The sequence below is a fragment of the Ixodes scapularis genome, unplaced genomic scaffold, assembly GCF_016920785.2.
Source record: "Ixodes scapularis isolate PalLabHiFi unplaced genomic scaffold, ASM1692078v2 PGA_scaffold10__122_contigs__length_95168666, whole genome shotgun sequence".
NCBI lineage: Eukaryota > Metazoa > Arthropoda > Arachnida > Ixodida > Ixodidae > Ixodes > Ixodes scapularis.
The window spans coordinates 33,901,834-33,925,579 of NW_024609836.1; positions in this window are offsets into that span (position 1 = coordinate 33,901,834).

The window sequence follows — 23,746 nt, forward strand, 5'->3', positions numbered from 1 at the left end:
CCGGCTGTCGAGCCAATGGGCAAGCAAGCGGCCATTTCGGCCGGTTCGTTTTCCAGGAAGGAGAAGAGAAGAGAAGGGTTTTGCCGCGCTATGGGCATTCCGACAATCATTGCTAGACGCTCCTGAGCCATTCCTGCCGCTCGTGCGTCGAACACGTGTTAGCGCCGCGATTGTGAAAACGTTGATGCTTGGAACTTGGATCCAGCCGCTACCAGACACCTGATTTGTTTCAAAAATACCCAGGACGTTTTGGGGCAATGAATCGATCACATAGCAGGCGGTAGACAAGTAGACAGCGTTGAAAAATATTTATTCCACCCATTGTTATGAAGGCCGATGGTGTCGGTGTCGCAGTTTTGAAGCACTGTCAGTTCAGCTCAACACCACGTTACAAAAGACGGTTTGGGGTACTGCCGGTGCTAACGCAATTTCACAGTAGAAATAGGAATTGCATGAAAGAACTGGACAGAAACACTTCATACGGTGGCGTAAATGCCAAAAATAATCAGCGATGTCACTTTTCTCGGTTAGGGCTATCTGCTTTGTCAGCGAATAAAGAACATCTCAATAAAATAAGGAGCGGAAAATACTCCCGAGTCAAGTTTTCTAATTTCAGCCACTGGTTGATGTCGTACCGTGGTAATTCCCGGCCCTTCGAACGCACTAGCACTTTATAGAGTCACATTTCCAGCGATTCCGAGCCGCACACGAACGAAGGTAAGCAATCATGGTGGAGGAGTGTTCCCCGTGTTGTCCTCGCCGTCAGCGCGGTGTGACAGTGTCGTCAGACAACAAATCGGGCAACACTGTTGCCGGGCGGCAGCATCATGTTGCCCGACCGTTGTTGTTGCCGCGATGTGAGAGGGTCGCCGACAACACGACTTACCCGTGTTGCCGGATAGAGTTGTCCAACTGTCCCCTCAGTGTGACAGGGCCTTTACCCCTTGGCTCGACAGCCGGTTCGTTTTCCAGGAAGGAGAATAGAAGGTTTTGGGGGCCGCGCTACGGGCATTCCCGCAATCTTTGGTAGAAGCTCCTGAGCCATTCCTGCCGCTCGTGCGTCGAACACGTGTTAGCACCGCGATTGCGAAAACGTCTTCGAAACGACCGCGGCGGCCGCGGAAAGGGGATTCCCTGGCAGTTGGATGACATGAAGGCAAATGCCGATCCCGGAGCGGTGGTCATGTTCTATGGGGATCCATCACCGGCGCGACCTCGTTCGGATTGTGAGCTCCATTCCGGATCTGGTCAACTGATCCCGGCGCGCTCCAAAACACCCAGTGGAATTCGCCATCGGATCCAGATTGAGATCTGGAGCAGAAGCTAATCCAAAACGACCAGTGAAACATGTCGGTCTCAATCCCGATCGCCCAGTGAAATAGGCTCGCTCCAAAAAAGTCGATCCCGGCGCGCTCCAAAACGACCAGTGGAATTCGCCATAAGATGCCTGTCATGAGAGCGGCGCGCGTCCTGCCGAATCCCTCTCCCTTTTTTCTCCTCCCCTTCACCGAAACGACCGCGAGGGGCGCTGCCAACTGGCACTATCCAGAGCCTATAGACCGTTTTACTGAAAGAGGGCGAGAGAGAAAAGGGGAAAGGGCTACCGGCGCTTTCCTCCTTTCTGATTGTGTAGAAAGAGTGAAAGTCCCGGATGAGAGGCTTCGCCGGTGTTGGATGTCTGCTGTGCCCGAACTTTGTTCGCGCTTTCTTTCCTGTTTTAAACTCGCAAACTTAATTAGAGCCAGACGTTTCGATGGCAAGAGTCCCCCGGTCATCGGGACACCATTGCTGGGTCATAGGGTGCAGGAATAAAAACAGAAAGCATAGAATACCGTCCGAGGACATGTACCTTGCAAGGAACCCGGCAAGGCGAGAGCGGCTGCAATGTCTTTGAGCTCCATTGCTTTCCACATGACCCCTGTCTCCGGCGGCAGTGGATTGCGTCCGTAAACCGAAAAGGCGTTTCCTCAACGCCATCCTCTCGACTTCGCTCGGAACATTTCGTGAATGGAGCGCGCAGCGAACGCTGTACCGCCGATGAACATGGTGTACGCTCGCAATGTGCGTGCGAATTTTCTCATGATAACTGCTGTTTCGGCTTGTAAAATTTCGTAACTGAATTTATCTTAATAGTGATAATTTGCAGTGCTGACTGACTCGATTTTATCATCTACAACACTTAGTTGAAGGCTCATTTCCGCCGCCGGGTGAGGCTGGAAATTGTTGAAAACGTAGTTCTATTGTTTCGATAAGGATCGATAACTGGGCGAGTTGGTGAGAGTTCATGTTGAAAAACAGCGCGACTGGGACGAGGACACACAGAGATGAAGAGAAACACAAGACAAAGCGCTGACTAGCAACTGGTTCGTTATTACAACATAAGGAAGGATGACAATGAAATGAAAAACATGGAATCAAATGTTCGCGCGCTTGCTTGGCGCCTCGTGGTATATGCCCCTTTCTTCTTTTTTTCTTTTTCATCCGATTGTTGACTTATGTTCTTCTTTTTTCCTCCGGAGCTTGGGTTACCCTGAATTCAAAAACTTCATTTCGCTGGGAGTCATAGTCACCGAAGGTTGGCTCACACACGAACTGTTGCTCTTCATGATGTTGTAGGCTTTTACCATCTCTCGACTTGTTTGGTCGTGGTGTTGAAATAATATGCTGGTGTTTTCGAACTGTGGTTCGCAACCGCAATCTCTGCGATGCACCACTAGATGTGAATTAGCGGTGCCTTTCAAGGAGCTGTGGTGCTCTCTTAGTCGGATGTTTAAGCACCGGCCAGTCTGCCCGATATAAAAGCGCCCACAAGAGAAAGGAATGCGGTAAACCACGCCTTTGACGCACGACACGAACTTTATCCCATGGTTTACCTTACATGTGTTATTTTCCGATCTTGCTATCCCCTCCCTGCGTGCACGTATAGCGGAACATAATCTACTGAGTTTGTTTTTGGCTGAAAAAATAACGTTCACCTCGTATCTGCACGCGACTTTTTTAAGTCCGTGTGAAATGCGGTGAAGATAAGAAATGACCGAAACTTTATTTTTTTTTATTTTTTGACTGCTTCCTCCAGCATGAAATTGGAACTAATCTTTACGAGTTTTATTAAACTATCGCATGCTGATGAAATAATTGAGTCTGGATATCCTGAATCCCTAATCCTTTGAATCTGGGAAGTGAAGCTAACGCCCATTGTGTGAACACATGATTTTGTTAAAGCGGATTTCAAACAGGAATACACTATTCCTCTTTTTACGAGCTTCGAATGCGCTGACTGGTAGTTTAGCAAACTCTTTGATGTTCTAGGATGATACAACCAGCAAATGTGTTCTATTGTAAATTCAACGAGGAGATCTAAAAACGGAATTCGACTCTCTTTTGGGGTCTCATAAGTAAACCTAAGGCCTTGGCCAAGCTCATGGAATACTTTAAGGACGTAGTCTAGTGTTTTCTCGCAACCGGAGGCTTCAACAAATACCAAAAAATCATCAACATATCTAAAGATCTTAATGGTGTGATTTTCCAATTTTTGAACTAGAGCTCTACCTATTTCTATTGTTTATTTGTTTGTTTTTTAATCGCGATCTCCTGTGCGATACCAGAGAGCCGGCAAAAGCGCTCCTTGAAGTGCCGCTGGTGGGTTGTTTCCTTTGACTAAGGCGCTTTGAGGCGCTTGATAGTCGCTGCAGGAACGTCTCGTGTGTTGCGATCTGCATTTTCGAGCCCAGCGTGCACGTTTCTTTGTTTGAGTCATGGCATCCGCCAGTGTGGCGACGGGGGGAACAGCGGTAGCGAACGTGCCAGCGATAGAAATTGGAGGTGAGTACTCAAAATAATGCATCAAATAATAAAATAATTCGTGGCTGCTTCGAGGCTTTCTGCGGCTCGATAAAAGTACATCTAGAGCGTCTTCGTCGTTCATTCAAAAGGAGATATAAGAACAGGGACACGAAGATAAAAACAGCACAGCAAGACGATATGTAGCAGCTCCGGGCGTTTACAAAGTTAATTGAGGTTCCCGTTTCGTGTATCGCTTGTTGATTACAACTAAAAGCGGCTACGTTGAAATAGGCCCATTGCAAGCAAAAATGTATAAATGGTTCATCATTTCCAGTCTTGCGGAAAGCAATTGAGCTTAAAAACATGCCAGCCGTACTTGCCTTGCCGGATTCCATGCAAGCTACATAGGTCCTCGGACAGTATTCGACGCTTTCTGTCGTTATTCGTGCACCGTACCACCCACCAATGGTGTCCCGATGACCGGGGGACTATCGCCATTGAAGACCATGCCTCTAATTAGGTTTGGGAGTTTGAAACGTAGAAGAAAGCGCGAACGAAGTTGGCGCACTGCAGACGCCCAACACCGGCCGTGCCTCTCATCCGGGACTTCCACTCTTTCTACACAATCAGAAAGGGGGAAAGCGCCAGTAGCCCTTCCCCCTTTTCTCTATCGCTCTCAGAATGGCGCTACCCACGATAAAACGGTCTATAGTCGGATGCAACCTAAGAACAATCTTTTAGCTCCACCCACAAGCGCATTGCGCCCATCTGAAGTTCCTCCGCCGTCGAGAAAGTAGTTCGCTAGCAACGTTGCTTTTTCTTCCTCCAGGAAACCTGTCTTAAACTACTACAACATTTATTTAATTCATTCAGGACATTTAAATAAGTTAGAATACGTTTTTGTCAACGAAATAGCTGTTTAGTAAAGAAAGAAAGTCATGTCCAATGTACCGTCTTCACAATTCATTTTCTGTCCAAGATACTGTCTAACATACCGTCTTACATACCTCTCAGCAGTGCTAAGCCTCGCGCCCGCTTCGAAATTTTCGTTGGCGATAGCGTCGCTGGATTCTCACGTTGTCGCGCAAAAACTGCTGCAAACGCAAGCCGATACCATCAAGATTTCGTGGCGTAACCTCGGGCACGTAAAACACGGTGCAAAAAAGCAGAATAATTGTCACGAGAAACTATAGCATCGCGTTGCTAAGGCCAGCAGCCATGTTGAGCTTTTTTTTTTTCAAAAGGATCGCGATTGGTCCACAGAATCGTGACGTCATGAAAACAATTGGCTGGCGTTTCTCGGCGTAGGATTACATTTTCCTCTGAGAGGCATTTCCGGTTTTTTTCTTAGCTTGCAACCGACTATAGAGCTCCTCGATATGCTCCCCCGAACCCCGAAGGGGGAGCAGAGTTGCGCATTTGTTTTTCCCGCGCCGCTACGCCGCTATTCGCCGAGATCCATCACGTGAGAAGTAAAGCATCCGGCGCCGTGCAAGAAAGCCAACTTTACGGTCCCTCCGCCGACGTTGCTCGCGCCCCGACGTATTTATTTATTTATTTATTCATATTACCCCTAAAGGCCCTCGTGAGAGGGTATTACATAGGGGCAGTCTTGTACACGTTACTAAGAAAAAGTAATCGATTACAATTACTATTACTCTTGGCTATAAAGTATTCGATTAGATTACTTGATTACTCGACGGCAAAAGTAATGGGACATTACTTAAAGATGTAATCGTTACTTTTCCGATTACTTTATTGTGTGAAGACACATCTTTAGCGCTCATAACAATGAACTACTTCCAACCTATATTTCACATTTGCACAAGTATTGAAGAAGAAAAACTGGCTCCTTCTTCGTGGTCTTTGCACCTTCACAATGCGGACACAAGCATAGAATTCGTTTGAAGACGTTTAATGATTTGGGCGTTCGCCAGTGTGTGTGTGTGGGGGGGGGGGGGGGGGGGGAGGGGGGGGGGGAGCGGAGGGGGTTAGGTTGTCGCTCATTTTATTATTCACATGTGGATGAGCTCGCATGTTATACGAAAGAGCAACAGCTCCAGGATTTGAAACGGATCATGTGTAGTATCCATTAGCGGAAGATATCGCCCCGACCACTTCTCAACTCGAAACATTGCTTGTCACAAAGACCACGTAGGGAAAACGGGGAAATATTTCAACTGCCTTTGTTATATTTTGCATCCGCTTTAGACATTCTTCGGTTCTGGTTCTCCTACGGGCTGCGAGTAGGTACCCTAAGCAGGATTTTTTTAATTTTTTTTATTTCTGTGTGTGTGTGCGTGAGGGGGCTAGTTTGAACGAAGGACTCACAAAGCTACATTCTGCTTCGTCAAACTTCACCCTGAATGGCCTTTGTCACGCACTGTGTCTTCCCTGGGGCTTCTCACTCCCAGTCCCAGCTCGAGAAAAAAAAACAAAAAAAACGGACATTCCACAGAAACTGCATAGAAAGAGATTGACCTCGTTTCCAACAGCTCCGCAAAAATCTTTATTTTTCCCGTTCGAAAAAAAAAGCAAATTTTATTTTTGTCATTTCATAAAAAAAAAAAAGAGGCGTGTGTCCGGGAAGGGGGGGGGGGGGGGGGGGGTTCCGTGGACAAATTGTAACGGTTACAAGTAATTTTATTACTTCAAAAAGTAATCAGATTACTCTTGTGATTACTGCCCAATAAAAGTAATCAACTGATTACAAAATTACTCCAAAAAGTAATCGATTACAAGTAATTTGATTACTTGTAATGCGTACGGTACAAGACTGCATAGGGGGGGTACATAAATCGTTCCAATAGGAGCTAGTGCACATTGAACAACATATGAGAATACTAGAAAACAATCAATGCACTTAATAATAAAAAGAAAATAAAGGATACACTCAAAAACGAATAAAAAACATACACTCACTCATCACACTGTAATAAAGCTGAGTCAAGGTAAAAACAAAATAGTACACATTTGCTCTGCACGTTCCGGAAAAGAGGAAACAACAATGTAAAACAGCAAAAGTTAGATGGCATCAGTATTTTGAATTTGTTCTTGAAACTTCGTGGTGTCTTTTTCTGAGGCAATGTGCGATGATAGATTATTCCAATTGATTGTGGTGCGTGGAATGTACTTCTGCTTTCGCCTTCTTCTCTTTTTCTGTCTTCCATGCGCGGCGGCGCGCGCGGCGCCGCTATTCGCCAAATTTAATCACGTGAGGAGCAAAGCATCCAGGGCGTGCGGGAAAGCCGGCGCTACAGCCACCCACCGAGGCTGAATGCGCAACTCTGCTACCGTAAATAGCTACATACAGGAACTCTAGCACTATCGCTCGCGGCCGCAAGAGCGCGGGAGATTTGACGTCTGCTATTGTGATACCAGTAGGGTGTGCGAATAGTGCTTAAAATCGAATAGTGCAGCGTCATCCCCGGCATTAACAGCGCCGAGAGAGCCGGTTGCATCGGGCTTTCCCGACTGCATCTTCCAACACATTTCAAATCGGAGACATGTGGAAGAAGTTTATTCACTTACGCATACTAGGGTTAAGTTTGTTTTATTAATGAGTTTCGGTTTAAAGGACGAACAAGCGAAATGGAACCTGCGACGTTTGTTGAGAGATTCTGAGCTATTTTCAAAGGTCGTTCATCCACCAGGAGCGTGCCAATAATCCACGATGGGTCCCCTTGAGCGACGCTGCTCACCGCAGAAGTCTCCATGCGTTTCGCCTTGCTTAAAGGCCCGTTCACACTCTTGCAACCGAGTGCGACCGAGAGAGACCAAACCGGTTTTTAAGCCTCTTGCGATCTCTTAGGACCAGCTCCGCTCAGTGCATCCGGTCCCAAGAAGTCTTTCTCGGTCGTACTCGGTTGCAAGAGTGTGAACGCGCCTTTACTGTCAACTGATGGGTACGACTTGACGAGCATTCCTGTGACTTTCGTCGAACTCTGTGCTTGAAATGCGCCTCTTCTAGGTGTCCCTTGTAGAAAAATTTGCACGTGGCTTTAGCCGAGCTTGGATTCATCAGGTGAAGGCATACATGTGCAAAGGATACAGGGTTTCTTTGATGTTTTCGCCCCATTACTTGTGGTTGCAGTGTAACTGGGCACTTCACCTTGTTTCCGCATCTGGAGTTGCTGGCTGGCGGCAGACTTTGTCTTCGATGCGAGAGTGTAGGTGCAGTCGAAGGTGATGTTCCGTTCCACTAGCAAACATTGAAGGTGGGAATACTTGACGCCACAAATAAATCAGTCCCTCAGCATCACCTCGAGCGGTAGCACAGCAGAGAGTTCTCTCGCTGGGGCTTGTGGGACCTGTCGAGTCTCTCGTGGTGAACTGGCACGGGCACGGCTGTCGTGGGCGTTGCCCGAGAGGGTGTGGTCGGTGTGGCCGTCACTGTGGTGAAGTTGCAGTCGGCAGCGATTTTTCGCAGTGCGGCCCCGTACTCCGAGATGGAGTCTGTCGGTGTTTGGTTTGTTCCATTGATGGAATTTGAACCGACTGAGCAGTTTCGTCGACTTGGGAGGCGCTTGATGATCTCTTCAAACTCAACTTCCGAAAGCTTTTTGGGTGCGAGAAGGGCTCGTACGGTGTCATAGATCAATTAATTGCAGAACATCGGGAGGACGGCTTGCATTTCAATCACTAACTTCAGTTTCCACCAGAGGAAAGCTTCAGAATTCATCTGTGATGAGCGGGCAGAGTTGCCAATCCTCAGGGGTCCAGAAACTTTGTTTGAAGTTTGGATTTAGTACAAAAGTGTGTGTGGGTCCGCAATTCCTTACTCGAAGACCCTTGGAAATTCTTTTGACAGTCCTCGAGTCTGTAGGAGTGACTCGGCTAATTGAAGGACACTTTGAATAGTAGTGCTTTGTGTTGTGTTAGACAGTGGACAAGAGCAAGGCTGTCCTTTCTCAAGCGTAGACAAAGAGTGTTACAGTTTGTCGTCTTCTTAAAGCCCCCCCCCCCCCCCCCGTCTTTCTCTCTCTCTCTCTCTTTCCGAATGCGCAATAGACCTTTCCGAAAAATCCGATGAAACCTTGCAACAAGGGGAATTGTGGAACTCTTCGAATGTATGCTCGTGCTGGCTCGAACGCTTCATATATCGTGGTAGTAGCGCGATTCTCTCTTTATTATCATTAGGAACTGAGAACACGCAAAAAAATGAGTGTGCGGTAAAAAAAAAAAGTTCATCGCACCCTCTGTTTTGCTTTCCTTCTGCCTTCTCCGCGTTTTGAACGTCAACTTCGTCTACGCTTCTTGGATAATTCCTCGTGTCGTACATCTGAACGTCGCAGTGCATGAAGTAGACGCTGGGGGCACCACATATTTGCGGAAAGGTCTGTTGCTCGTGCATCAGAAAGCTTATCGAAAGCTTAAAACCGGTTCCTTCCGAGCAGTCTTGCTACACGTCTTTTTACGATCAGCAACGGTGGCTCACGCTCCTTTCCCTTGAACCGCGTGGAAAAATTGACGCATCTCAGAACCACCAACTTCCGTTGTGAATATGTTTGTAGAGCGGTTTAAGTTTAAGTCTATGCTGCTTTTACAAGACGACATATTCCCTTTAGAACATTTGTGGACCAAGCAGTTCTAGTGTCAACTTCTATGCAGATGGGAATTGCATTTAGTTGAACTTCGACAATTTCTGCCCCTGTTCAATGAAGTTAAGGCTCTGCCTTTGACCTGTTTTATTCCAGACGATGACTGGATCCTGCTTTTGGAGCGGGGTGCTTGGATATGGCCAACTTCTGACGGCATGCATGTATGATGTGTCCGTTTCCACCACAGAAATGTCATGTTCAAAATTATAGCTACTTGTGCCGTGCGCAACATTTTCTAGCTGTACTCGGAGATGTCTTCATTGCGCCAGGGTTGTGGCTTGGCATCGATGAGCCGTTTCATGCCTCATGTGGGTCGTGTTTGTCAATGTGGCGAATCTCTGCCGTCTCCGGAGCCCGGAAGTGTGGGGTTTCTCGTTTGTGACATACTCCGCAGCAATCACAAGTTGTTGAGCCCTGTCAAAAGTGAGATCTGGTGTGGCGAGAAGGTGTTGCCTGAATGGCCTCCTTGCGTACCCCACAATCTAACCGGTCATAAAACTTATACGAAAATGATGTCTGCTCGCAGTGCTGAGCGACACGACGCAGCACAGCAATGTAGTCGGGCACAGACTCGCCGGCAGCATTTGTTGAGCATGGACCGGTGATCAGTTACGAATGTCTTTAGCCCTAAGTCTCTTCAAAAGCGGAGAAAAAATAAGACATTGAAAGAGGGGCATACACGGAGGGTTCACATGCGTGGCAGAAGACTGCACGCTTCATGTCGTCGTTCACTAACTCGTCAGGCAGCAAGTAGAATCAAAAGTCCAGCTGCTCTCTAATGTGTTTTCATTCTTCTGATGTGAATGCTGGGTGCCTCCCCCGTTGTTTACGCTCATTGCCACAAGTTATGTACAAAGGCAGAGGTTACATCCATTCAAACTGTCTAGATTAATGAAAGAAAAAACACAGCTGCTCATTCGAATAAATACAATCGAACATCTGCTCTGTGTCAAGGATTGTTGGGTGCGATTTCGGATCCGACGCGAGTTTTTAAATCTCTGCTTATTTTGCAGCCGTGTCAGTCTCGGGCTCTTGCACACGAAGATTTGCGTCGCCGCGAGCAACGGTGATGCGATGACAACGTACAGGCGAAATAAAAATGCTGGCAATACTTCAAATTGAGTTTGTGGGTCAGCGTAAGCGTTCGTGACGACAGAGCATCTTTTCGTATCGGAAAAGGCAAGCGTTCATGCATGCCATGGCTCACATCCACTCCGTCGGCGACGAACCTGCTCAGCAAGAATAAAGTCTACACCAGCGGCGACATCGAGAGAAGGCTCGACTTCGGATACAAGCGGTAGGCGTTGGTAGCTTTGTTCTTATCAAGCGATATGAGTTGGGAAGGCTAATAAAAAGTACAGGGTGTCACAAAAGAAAATTTACATGGTCTTTTTTACCGCAAAAATCAACTAGGCATCGTCGAACGCTCATTCTCCGCCGAAAGGTAGAGCTAGAGGTCACAACCAGATGCCAAAGTTTCAGCCCGATCCGATAACTTAATCAAAAGTTATAAGTGATTTTCTGAAAATTTCAATGGGAAAATGGCCGCCGACACAGTTTTCAAACACATGGGGCTCTATGGCACCAGAAACCGAAAACGGGCAAAAATGGGCTCCATTTTCCCATTGAAATTTGGAGAAAATCCGAGATACCGAGCCACTGAAATTGGTGTGGACGAGCCTCCACAAAGGCCAATGTTGGGGAGAAAGACAGAATAAAATCTAGGATGGCAATGACCTAGCTTGCTATGGTAATAATAAAGTGAAGTAAACGTAATTTGAAGAAACAAAAACTGAACATCAGTTATGGCGGCGCCCATGTACAGCTGCTGCAAAGCGTCTATAGCGGGGCAGTGAGCCATCGATTATTGGATAGATGCGCCACCCAGCGCTGCAGGAAATAGAAGGTAAAAGAAGTACATTGAGGGTTTTCAGCACACCATGAGTTTACTGCAGCCTGTCTTCACTGCATGGAGCTCAATGTGCCGTGCTTACGGTGAAAGAAACATATTTCGGTGTTGACTGGCCGCTCTTCCCGCATTGAGCGCGCGAACAGATCGTGTTCAAAGCTAGCCTCGAACCAGGAGTGGTTAGGTCCGCGCCGCCGCGGAGGGCGCTGAGGTATGAGTGGGATTAGAGTTCCTGCATAGACGCTTTACACACGCGCCAGAATACAGCCGCCATTGCTGACCTTCTTTTGTTTAACCGAGATACCGAGCCACTGAAATTGGTGGGGACGAGCTTCCACAAAGGCCAATGCTGGGGAGAAAGACAAAATAAAATCTAGGATGGCAATGACCCAGCCTGCTATGCTAATAATGAAGTGAAGTAAACGTAATAAGGGGAAACAAAAACTGAAGGTCAGTTATGGCGGCGCCCATGCACAGCTGCTGCAAAGCATCTATAGGCTCCCTAAAAAATTGGGTTGTGTGTGTGTGTTTATACAGCCTAGAACTTGGTCTGCCTCACAGGGGCAACGAGTCTCCCAGCTGTAGATGAGAAATTTATCCAGTGCGGTACAGCCGCTAGCCTGGGGTCTTTAACGTGCATCTCGCAGTAGTGATACAGGACCGCACGCCGGTACGATGCTCATCCAGATCGAAACGGGCAGGGGTGGGGCTCGAACCCAGGATCCCTGGGTTTATAGGCTCCCTCCGAGAGCCAGAGTTGCGCGTCTGTTTTCCACATGCCGCCGCGCCGCTATTCGCCGAGATCCGATCCCGTGAGGATCCGGATCAGATGCCGTGCAGGAAAGTAGACGTGGCACGCGCCCCGACAGTACGTTCCCCTGTTTTTGAGCGCGCCGCGAGCCTCAAACGCGCGGCGCCGCTATTCGCCGAATTCAGTCTTGTGAGGCATGCCGTGCAGGAAAGACGGCGCTACGCGGATGAACGCGCAACTCTGGCTCCCGTAGGGAGCCTATAGACGCTTTGCAGCAGCTGTGCATGGACGCCGCCATAACTGACCTTCAGTTTTTGCTTCCTCTTATTTCGTTTATTTCACTTCATCATCACCATAGCAGGCCAGGCTATTGCCATATTAGATTCAACTGTGTCATTTTCTAAAGCATCGGCCTTTGTAGAGAATCGTCAACGACCGTTTCAGTTGCTCGGCATCTCGGTAAGACAAGAGGAGGTCAGCAATGGCGGCTGTAATTTGGCGCGTGTGTAAAGCGTCTATACAGGAACCCTAAGTGGAGGAGGTCCCTCCTGGGTGGCCACGGTGTCAGCTGCGTAGCGTGCTCGCATTTTTAACGGTATGGTGGTGTGGTGGTGGTGTACGGCCAGTGGATGGCCTCGTGTTTTGCTTTGGAGCTATGTCGATCACAAAGCAAAAAACAAAGTAGTCGTTAGTTGTTTATACAGCAGGAGTTTAGTCTGCCAGAACATGGCTGCATTGTTACCCACTGTAGATGAACAGCTTAGCCAGTGCAGTACAACTGCTAGCCTGGGGTCTTTAACTTGCACCACGCACGAGTGATACACGACCGGACGCCGGTATGTTGCTCATCCAGATCGAAACGCGCAGGGGTGGGGATTGAACCCAGGATCTCTGGCTTCTGCAGCGCGAGCTTTCGCTCAACGTGCTCCGAGCTGGTGTGCGCTAGCCTACTCGGCCACCGATCCCCCGTGTGTGGATTACTCGTGCCATTATCATGCACGAAAGTGAACCTTAGCCCGGAGAAGAAGAAGAAAGAGAAGAAGAGGGAAGAGAACACAGCTTTATGGACTGCTACTTGGTGGCGGCGTCGCGGCGGTGAGAGTACAACAAGAAGCAATGAGCGAGGGAATTCGGGACCCCTGCTGGGAGAAACAACCGTAGCGGTCGGTTTGGGAGGTATTCTATTGTATTGTATTGTATCCTGCGGCGCAATCTCTTTGAAACGAGAGTCGAAGTTCGACACGCCAAAAACGTTAAAAAAGAAAAAAGAAAAAAAAAGAAAAAGGTGTAAGACCATGTGTTGTTGGCTGTTATTGACACAGAGCGCTCCCGGTAGCCTCCTGTCTAAACGCCATGTTTATTCTATATCTCAAAAACCCCTGTCGTTCTCCTCTTCTTCAGCAAAGCCCTAACAGCACATCTCACCCCTTTAAAACTGAAGTCTATTTACAGGTTTTACAACTCTTCCACTTCGTGTCGTGTACTCAGTCGATCCGATGTCTGGTGCTGCACTTTTATCGGTGTCTTCACTCCTAGGCACCGGTGTAAGACCAGTCGATCTTAAATATCGGGAGGGACCTCAAATATCGGGAGGGACCCGATATTTGAGCGCCATCTATTTCCGTGCGAGTGAAGCGCTCGGTGCGCCAAACATTATGTGGCCGCCGCGTCGGACAAGGAGTTATCAGCTTAATGTTTCTTCCACCGTGGCCGTGGCCAATTTCGTTATGGCTGACAAGGGAAATATTCATTCTGTATCACTTCCCGACAGTGATCAACTATGAAGGTATTTTCTTCTTTGGTTTTCATGGTGCGGCGGAGTGTCGTTGTGGCGCTGGTGCGGTCACGTCGATGAGAGAGAAACAAGCGGTAAGACACAAGTCGGCCGTGTCTTTCCCACGCAGCTGCGGCTAATATAGGTGAAATGTTTGAGAAGAGCGATGAGAGGAAGAACGTCTCAGGGTACATGGATTGCGTAGATACATTAAAACAACTGATAAGACAGCATTCAACAAAGATTCATGGTGGCCGAAGGCGACGGCAGCGATGGTGGGATTAGGCAATCCAATTGCAAAAAGAGGTGAATCGGCAGCACCGTTTCGCACTCCACACAGGCTCCAGCCACGAAATCGCAGAAAATTAAAACATGTACCAGGAACAAAAAAAAAAAAAAAAAAGAAAAGCGCTACCAAACAACTGCTACAAAAGAAGCTGGCTGCTGCAGACCTAGATAAAAATTAGGGTAATACGGTCAACTGGGGAAGATGCGCCAAGGAAGTTTCGGAAATACCTGGGAACCCTGGACGGCAGGGATCGAACTCCAGTGATTATAGACGAACGCACAGGATTTCTGGTGGATACTCTTGACCAGTGTTTCACAGAATATTTGATGGAAGTGTTCGCACCACACGAAACGGCGCCGCACCAAACTATCACCACAGACAGCAGCACGGAATGTACTCTCGCCAGTCCCGACGAGAAGATTGGCCTGGTGTCATCTGTACGTGCTCTGACCCATGTCAAAAGTAGCACGGCTCCGGACTTTGACGTGACACCAGCATTCGTCCTCAAAACACTACAGAAGGATTCGAGAGAACACCGGGCTGATATCTTCACCGACATTCTCGTCGGAAGACAGCCTGTACCTAGAGACTGGAGGCGAGGAAAGGTTGTGCTTGTTCCGAAGAAAGAGGAGATCGGCGCTACCTCCGGAACTACAGGCCCCTTACTATTACCAGAATTATGTACAGGGTTTGCGCATGCATCCTGAAAGAGCGCATGGCAACATGGGTGGAGAAAGAGGGTCGTCTCACCGAGCTCCAAGGAGGGTTTCGTCGTGGCCGGCGACTGGAAGACAACGTGTGCACCCTAACACAGTGCATTGAAGTGTCTCGAAAAAAAGGAGAGAAGACTACTATGCACCTTCTTAGATGTGGCTAAGGCCTGTGACAGCGTTCCACACGACCAGCTTCTATCAAGGCTCGAGCAGCTCGATATGCCGACAAAGTGGACGACCGAGCTTATTAATCGCTTATACACAGGCAACATGGTGACAGCCCAGGAGGGAGTGGTCAGATCAGAAGAGATCGTTGTAAGACGTGGATTGCGCCAAGAATGTTCACTCTCGCCGCTTCTCTACATGCTGTATGTCGCGTGACAAGAAGAGCGGTTGATAGAATCGGGGCTGGGCTTCTCGCTACTGCACCTGGAAAATGGAAATACCGTGAAGCGGGTCTGACCTTCGCGGACGACATTGTGCTGACGGCGGGCTGTGAAACGGAAATGCAACAACTTCACGACATATGTGCTGATGAGGCTGCCTTGCTTGGTCTCAAGTACAACACATCCAAGTCCGCGGTGATACAATTCCCGGGCACTGAGAAAGAAAATCTCGACACCCTCAGATTGGGCCTTGGCGTATTACCGGTACTGAACAAGTATAAGCACCTAGGTGTTGAGTTGTCCAGCGAGGCAGGCTATCTGAAAGATCATTACGCCCACCTCCGTCAATCCGCGACATGGGGAGCTAACATCCTCCGTAAGCGCAGTATATGGAGCTGTAATAGATTCATAGTGAGCCGCGAAATGTGGAAGCCGGTGGTGGTGCCGGGTTTGAAATTCGCCTACGCAGTGGTGTGTGTGTACCGGGTGACATAAGAACCACATTGGAGCGCAGAGAACGAGAAGTGGGACGCCAAGCGCTGGGCTGCCATGGCACGGTTGCGAATCAGACAGTGCAGGGGGGCTGGGGCTGGTCGTCTCTCGAAGCGAGGGAGGCGACAAGCGAGGTCTCCTACGACGGGCGGCTTCGATCCATGGACCGGTGCCGCTGGGCGAAGAGGCTGTTCGTATACACTCATATGACTCCTTCTCAGAGTCGTTGACGAAAGCGTCTTTACCAGCTTGATGAAAAGCTTGGCTTCTTCACAGAACCGGTAGAGGCGACCACAGAGAAAAAAAAAATGAGAGTCGGTGGTGCGCAAGAGTGTTCGCGAACAGGAGAATGTGCAATGGCTGGAGGCTACCAGAAAAAGGCAACCCTGACAATGTATATGGAATTAAAACAGCAAATCACGGCAGAGACGCGGCTGTACGACAATAGCTTGGGCAGCCGCCTATTGTTCGAGGTTAGTGCGTGTGCCCTGCGCTCACTGATGTACAAACAGCGCTTCGACAATTATGTGCCGTCGACTGTGTGCTGAGTATGCAAGGGTGACAACGAAACAGCGGAGCACATCATACTCTGTTGTGGTGGAATCTGACCATCTGCCACTTCTCCCGCCGAAGAGGCGAACCGACTACACGGAGGTGTCCCGCATTTAACGACAGCGCTGGGCTTCTCAACAACAAGTGAGAGAGCCAATAATACTGAGGCCTTTCGGAAGACCATCGAGCGGACGAAGAGACGACTGGAGGATTGTTGGCATCAAACACAACACAGCGGGCACTAAATTCAACCCCAGGCTTGGGCACGATTAATCGAGCCCGCCCGTTATAAAAGAAGCAGCCGCAGAATCATCATCATCATCTTTGATGGTAACGCTGCGTGCTGAACATCCTTGCCATTTTCTCCCGATGGACGAAGCGAGCAATTGTCACCCTTCCCCCCCCCCCCCCCCCCCCCCTTTTTCTAGCCCACCATTGCCACGCCAAATCAATAGCTGATTGAGCATTCGCTCTCATCGCGTGGACCAAACTATGACCTTCGTAGTTTTTCGGAGTAGTATACTAGCATTGCAAATAGAATTTCTTTGAGTTGTTGCCCAAACATTACGCTGCTTCATTTAAATTATTAGTAATAAAAAATAAATCACCGAACCTCTAACTAGGTTCATTATCTACAAATCGGATGCGCCTCTCACTTATACGCTTTTGTACCATATAAATGAGGAGGCGAAATACTTATTCTAAGCCAGTTTATTTGTTACTGTGATGCTTTCCTTTAATTACGTTGGAACCCAATGGTCCCACACGCCGTTGTGGTACTCTGGGAATCCTGCAGGATCGGCTGGTTTGTTAAGTGGCGTCACCTCTCGTGCCTTAGAACACTCGATTTTCAACTTGAGGTCCTGAAGCACTTCGGCCTGAAAATATAAACGTATATATTTATATTCTACATTTGACAGCTTATAGTATCTGTACGTTTTCGATGTCTAGAAAGTAGTTGCCCCGTACTAAGCGAATATCGGTCAAATAAAATACCCGAATAATTATAGCAATTCTACTATTAAAATAGTGTATATAAACTCCTCGTACATATACGTAAAGCATTAGTTCAGACGAAAATTCGTGCCTATACTCAATCTCATAAAAATCTACCTTGCAGAGAAAGGCATGGGCACGAGCGGGTGGCTTTGGAAAGAGCTGTGCACCAGTTCTCGTGCAAACAAAAGCATTCTACTCAGCTAGGCGCAGGCGCCCTTGTTTTTGTTTTTACTGAAAACATTTGGGAGATAAAGTATAATTAGAGTATTTACTTCATTCAATCCGGCTATATGCATACTTTTCTCACAAGGGCGCCACCATTTTGAATGGCGTCCCTTCTAGTATAGGGGAAGACGTTTTGCCGTGGGAACGGCGATACAACGGCTGGGAACGAGAGTAAACGTAAAATGTCGATAGCAGAAGAGAATTCTAATTTAAATTTTCACCAAAATAGTCCATGGTATATATACACAATCTAGACTTATGATTATATGTATATTTGGGCGGGAAGATACGCCCAGTCTTAATTCACTTGAAATCACTGCAAAAATGTTCCCTAAATTCGACTGCTTTTTCTTTCATTTTGTCTCAGCTTATTGGCATACAAGGAGGATCGGTGGCCGAGTGGGCTAGCGCACACCAGCTCGGAGCATGTGGAGCGAAAGCTCGCGCTGCAGAACCCAGGGATCCTGGGCTCAATCCCCACCCCTGCCCGTTTCGATCTGGATGAGCATCGTACCGGCGTGTGGTCGTGTATCATTACTGTGTAGTGCACCTTAAATACCCCAGGCTAGCAGTCGTACTGCACTGGCTAAATTGCTTATCTACAGTGGCTAACAATGTCGCCATGTTCTGGCAGACTAAACTCCTGCTGTATAAACAACTAACGACTAATTTGTTTTTGTTTATAAAATAAACGTACCTCTATCTTTATGTAATCCGCGAATTCCTTTTCGGCAAATTCACCAACCCCCTGTTACCTATCTAAAGCTGTATGCGTCGCCAGCTCCTTCTTCAGCTTATCCTTTGTTTTATATTAATGCAACTAGTACTCGACGCTACAGAGGTTAAAAAGAACCACACTTTAACAATACATCATACAGTGCAGCTTTGGACTTCCTTCTTTTGAAACAATTGCCCTTTTCAACATGGCGAATGAAAATGGCGTGATACATCACAGCCTCTTCTCGATACTCGAGTGGAGCCTTGCCTGTGTGATCAATTTGAAGCGGTGTGGAGTGTTGCTACTTTTTTTAGGAAGGTAAGCATTTATTTTCGCTGGTGAGCGCAGGCGCAAGATAAGGGCATCAGCCATTTGGTGTCCGATTGCAAGCGAAACAGAACGCGAATTGAGTGAAGGAACAAGAAAAGTATACATGGGTGCACGTGCACGTAGACCGGTAGGGAACAAGACAGGATCTGAAACAGAAAGACTGAAATGTTGATTTTGCGGCGGCGAGCATTTTCGTCCGAAATATTTTTTACCGCCTGAGTTTGGAGACCGTACAAAGCCTTGTCAACTTGAAAAAAAGGAAATAGGAAGTCATAGGGGATAGAAGCTGCGTCATGGAAGCTTTTTGTTTTGTTATTTTTCTCACTTGATGTGCTCTAGAGATTACTCATATATTCTGTCTGGAGTAAGCCATAAATGTAATTTCCATAGTCTCACCGTCACCCTGAAGTCAATGAAAAACAATGCAGCTGGGGGGAAGTGTTCAAAGGAATAGATAGAAAAAATGTCGGAAACCGTTTCCACAAGGTTTTCATGTACTTACACTCAGAAGTGGCCAATTTTCGGATTTGTTGAGTTTTTACAACAAATTGTGCACTGACCAAAATATTAAGCTGCTTCTTTGACAAAAACATATAGTGGCAAAAAGATTTGGCTTATGAAATGCATTTTGACGTCATGAAATTTACAGTATACTTTTTCAGAATGTTTTCATGGAGTAACCCAATAAAATATTAAACTGGCATGTTCTGAAGTGTGATTAAGTAATTTAAAGCCTTAAAAATTAAGAACAAGGGATTTAAGGTATAAAACTTATATATAAAAAAAACTTTAGTTTAATTTAAATGAATTTATTTACCATGTTTTGTTATGTCCATGGAGTAACAGAGAATGTCTGCCACTCAAGCAAGACTTGCCAGCTTCCATTACTTGTGGTGCAAGGCGCTGGATGCCACTTGCTTGAATGTAAGTGGTTTGGACCACTGGGCATTAAGGTCAGTGGCATTCACGAAACCGCACACGATGGCAACATTACGCAGTTTTTACAGAAATTTCAGTCAGTCTTTTCCGAGACCATCAGTGGTCATGTAAGAGCACCAATACACCTGGAATTGAGAGATGAAGCTCGACCCAAGTTTCTGAAAGCCCGCGGCCCGTTACGTTCTCTTTGCGCACCGTTCAGCCGTCGAGACGGAGATTAACCGACTGGAACAGCAAGACGTTTTGGAGCCTACGCAACAGTCTGACTGGGCCACGCCGTTGGTGTTGGTGACAAAGAAGGATGGAAGCATTCGTCTCCGTGGTGACTATCGCAGCACCGTGAACGAGGCTACGGAAAAGGCATCATATCCTTGGCCAACAACGGAGGAAGTGTTGAGCAGTCTGCGGGGAGGAACTACATTCAGCACCCTCGGCCTAGCGCAAGCCTACTAACAACTTCACGTGACTCCAGGTACGGCCGAGCTGCTCACCATAAACACAGTAAAAGGAGTGTACAAAGTGAAGAGGCTTCCTTTCGGTGTGGGAGCAACGCCAGAAATATTTCAAAGGTTCATGGAGACCACCTTGCTTGGGCTAACCGGTGTATGTGTGTACCTCGACGACATTATTGTCAGTGGTGCCGGGGAGCAAGAACACAAGGAACGATTGTCAGCCGTGGTACAGCGACTGGCAAAGGCAAACTTGTGGCTCAACAAGGCTAAGTGCCGCTTCAGTGCACCGGCAGCACATTTTCTGGGCCACAAGGTTGATGCTAAGGACATACATACCACAGACGAAAAGAGACAAGCGATAGTGAAAGCACCCGCTCCGACTAAACACAGTGCACGGAACACACACACACCACGCACAAGCACAGTATCCAGTGTTGAGTGCATCGGGAAGTTCCGGCGGGCAAGCGGTATCCGAATTGTCCAAGTATTGTCGCCATGCGCACCAGCGCATCCAGATGCCGAGCCAAACTGCAATGGGTCGGCAGCTTCACACTATATAAAGATTCAAAGCCGAGGTCAGTAGTTATCCATCCAGGGCAACGATAGGCGCGTCAGTATCCGTGCGCCCGCAGCGCGAACGTCGCCGCCGGGCGAGCGCCGGCTGGTAGTCCGACGGGAGCGAAAAAGAACCGAAACTCTCGAAGCGCTGCCGCCGACTGCAATAGACAATGCAAGGCGCGCGTCGTTAGGAATTAGACACATGCATGGGCGTACCAACCAAGGGCCAGGGGGCGCTTGCCCCCCCCCCTCCAGTTCTCAGAGTGGGGGGGCAAGGCATGTGTTTTGCCCCCCCCCCCCCCCCTGAAACAGCCACCACTGGGCAGGGCAAACATTGCCCAGCGGCGCCCAAGGAACACCAAAGGCACCGCCCCCCCCCCCCCCTCAAAAGCAAGTTGGTACGCAACTGGACACTTGCGACATTGAGCCAAAAATTGTACAAGTTCATATTATAGGCAGTCGGGTCTTCATCAGCGAAGCCCGATGGCAGCAGTGTTTTTTCCCTCCGATTATTCGTGGTTTTCGACCGGAAATCAAGAGTGCGGTGAATTCTCACACAAAACAAATAATCAGTAGCCTAAATGCCATATGAAATCAATTGACATGATTAACAAATCGGCAACAATCGTGGAGCGATGACCACTAAACTGCTACTCTTCGTTATACAGATACTGTGCTTCCCGGAACATGGCCCCTCCCAACCCGTTCAACTGCCCGAGCCAGCTCCCGCCACTATCTTCAGGATGGATACGCCCTTTCGTGACTATGAAGATTTCGACTCATCACGCAAGGCTGATTTCCGTGGTCTCCCCCAGGTGGATCCTCGGCACTCCAGCACGGTGGCGCTTCCGTCGACAACAGCCTCGGCAATCACTACTAAAGACCACACGTTCCGGCAGTTCGCCCATGGGCTCGGCAACAATCGTGGAGCGATGACCACTAAACTGCTACTCTTCGTTATACAGGTTGGTGAACCGAAATCGTTTCCCTCTCTGAAGTGTACCTATATCTACGTTCTGCCGAGCCCACGGTCATGCCTAGTTGCTATTTGGAAATGGCTGCTCTTATGTACATGTGGTGACATTGAATCCAACCCGGGACCCCTCACTAAGGCACAAAGCGAAGAACTTTTGTTAAGTATTCACATGATTGTACAAAAACTTGACACCGGACAGACTGCTCTGATAGACCAAGTAAAAGTACTCGGAGAAAAGCAGACGCAAACGGACATACTCGTAGCTAGTCTGTCCTCCCGAGTCACAAACCTCGAAGCTGAGCTGGCTTCATTGAAGTTAAATCCTGCGCCGGTTCGTGCTGAGGATACTGGAACCAGTGTCACCAAATCTCAACTGAGGCACCTAGAAGCACGCTGCGACGACGCAGAAAGTCGCTCGCGCAGGTGTAATTTGCTGTTTTATGGTCTTCCTGACAAGGCAGCAGAAACCTGGGCCGATTCAGAGCAGCTCGTCCGCTCAGTGTGCGCCGAAAAACTTGGTATTGAGTTGGATGATCTTGCCATAGAGAGAGCACATCGCCTTGGCTCCTTCAGCCCCGAAAAACAAAGACCAGTCATTGTAAAGTTTTGTTTCTTCAAAAACGTACAAACCATTCTTTCGGCCGGTTTCAAACTGAAGGGCACGACTACATCTATTGGCGAAGACTTTCCGGCAAACGTACGTGTTGCCAGAAGGGAACTGCTTGCATTTGTGAAACCAAAAAAGTGTCGTTTTAGGCTGCGATTTGATAAGCTATACACAAATGAAAATTGTTTTGTTTATGATTTTACTAACCAATGTGTCATTCCCCGGAGCGAATAGCAACCCAAGGAAAAACAGCACGTCTCTTTTGTTCCTTCTTCTTCGTCAATAAAGCGAGCTGACGAAACATTCTGCTGTTACTCGGTTTTGTTTACTAACATAAGGAGCTTGCTTCCTAAACGTGACAATCTGTATTCTCTTATCGATTCATTGGAAGCCGATTTCGTTCTTCTGACCGAAACGTGGCTGACCCCCGAGGTTCATGACTTTGAATTATTTCCTTCCAGTATGAATTATGCAATATACAGATGCGATAGGATTAACAGAAGGGGTGGGGGAGTACTGATAGCGATAAACAACCGCTTGTCATCGTCATTAGTGGTTACAGCGACTGGCTTGGAGATGGTTTGGATTCATATTTCATCACCTTCAACACAGATACTGCTTGGCCTTTGCTACAGACCACCTGACATGAGTAGAGATTTTGTTCCTTTATTACACGAATGTCTTAGCAACTTATGCTCAAAATTTCCCAAAGCAACTCCTATACTTCTCGGAGATTTTAACTATCCCGCCATTAATTGGGACACCTTATCTACCAGCAATAATGAATCAAAACAATTTATGGATATGTGTTTAAATTTCAACCTCCAACAGCTTATTAATCAACCAACAAGAATCGCTGCTCAGAGCAGCAACATACTGGACCTTTGTCTTTCTACAAATCCTGGTATTATTAATAACCTTTCATTACTTCCTGGGCTCAGTGATCACCTCATAGCACATTTTAATTTTTCCTTCCCTATTAAACGCAGATGCCCTCACCAGAAACAGATTAGAGATTATAATAAAGCTGACTACGCTTCAATTAACGCAGAATTGGAAATCTTTTATGATCAATTTCGTGAATCATTTCGCTTGCGCACAGTTAAACAAAATTGGATCCAATTTAAAAATAAGTTATCCTTTTTAGCCCGGAAATACGTACCCCTGGTTAATATTAAAACCGACGGACAAAATCCATGGTTTACTAAAGCAATTAGGAGAATAGGCAACAAAAAGAAGAGGTTATTTAAAAGAGCTAAGCTATCACCCGCCAATAAGGAAGCACAGAATAAATATGAAGAATGTGAAAAATTATACAGGCAAGAAATTACAAAAGCAAAATCGAAATTTTATGAAAAAGACCTATTAAAAGTATTGTCTGATAATCCTAAACAGTTCTGGAATATGATCAATCCTAAACCTCTCACCCCTCTCGCATTCACTGACAGCGAAGGACTGGCTTTAACTGACAAGCAGTGTGCTGATTGCCTAAATAAATATTTTTGTTCTGTATTTACCAACGAAAACCTTAACACTGTTCCGAAGCTTCATATTCCTAATCATCCACAAATGGAAGCGATTCCTATTAACTCGTTCGGTGTCCTAAAAACTATCGAAAATCAGAAACTTACCTCAAGTACAGGGGATGACCTCATCAACTCCAAGATACTATTTAACACCAAACACATATCAT